This window comes from Penaeus monodon, chromosome 31, assembly GCF_015228065.2.
Source record: "Penaeus monodon isolate SGIC_2016 chromosome 31, NSTDA_Pmon_1, whole genome shotgun sequence".
NCBI lineage: Eukaryota > Metazoa > Arthropoda > Malacostraca > Decapoda > Penaeidae > Penaeus > Penaeus monodon.
Window position 1 is genome coordinate 13,135,899 of NC_051416.1, and position 1,261 is coordinate 13,137,159.

Genomic DNA, 1,261 nt, shown 5'->3' on the forward strand with positions numbered 1-1,261 from the left:
CACATATAACAATATACATATCACACAAAACAAATGCACATTCCCTGAAGAAAATAAAAGTTTTGGGAATGTTGTTCATACTGCGTAAGACGTAAACACGGGGGGTGCGAGGTACCTTTTTGGGGGATTCGAAGGGGTGTAGGTGCTTGTGTCATCTTTTGCCAGGCTGCGACGTGGGAGGTCGGCGAGATTTTTTGGGAAAAAACTGGTGCGTCTCATCCCCGCTCAATTTTTATAAAAAAAAAAATGATAAGCGAATTTTTGCAAACTTTGTCTGTTACTTTTTTAAATTTTTAGTTCTATCCGGGGTTTTACCATCCTCGGGGTCCGTTCGATTTAGTCCTTCCCTTATCGCCGTGGGTGGGCGGAATTAGGACAAGAGTACCCGCCCGGCTTGTAAAAGGACTCGAATGCCGCAGGAAATTAAAGGTCATGGCTGTTCCCTTTGAAACCATTGTGCAATTTTTTTGCCAGCGAAAATCACGTGGTCCTTCTTTTTCGATGGAGTTTTCTGCCACACACGAACTCCTGCTCCCGTAACTACTTCCCAGTGAAGCTACGAAAAGAGACCAGTGCAACCCGGGAAAACCCAAAGCCGCCCCCCGCCCCTGGCGCCCTAAACCCAAGCAATTCGGCCCGAGACAAGCATGGTCGATGGCATTTATCCGGGAGAACAGTGCTACCGGGCGGGGCTCAGGTGAAAAATTTCCCCAAACGACCTCGGCAAACCCCCAAGTGAAAGATTATAATTAGCCTGGATAAAGACTCCTTTCTAATGCAAAACAACACTTTTTGGAAAGCCAGAATCCGGTCAAAAACGGTATTTTGTAAATAACGGAAGCGATTGCCAATACCAGCCACCTCCCGCGACGAACAAAGAAACTTCGCCGGTCACCACCACTCACTGCCCCCTGGCACTCTCTTCAAAAAAAACGAGCAATTAAAGGGGGCCGCAGTATTGAAATTTACTAAAAACCGCATATATACGACTCTCCCAAACCACCAGGGGATGTACATGGGGCCCAATGGCGGGGTCTTCTTTTCTTTAGGAAGTACTCGAAAGAAATTTTCTTTCCAGCTCTGAGAAATAATGGCGAAAAATCCCTCAAATTGAATATGTAAAACAAATAGCGAAATTAATAACTATTACGAAACAATGTACATTTTAGGTACTGTAATAGTGCATGGCCCTTTTTTTTAGCTGTTTAAAAAAATTTATTTCGCCCAGTATACACTACCCTCCCAATTTTGGGGGGGGACA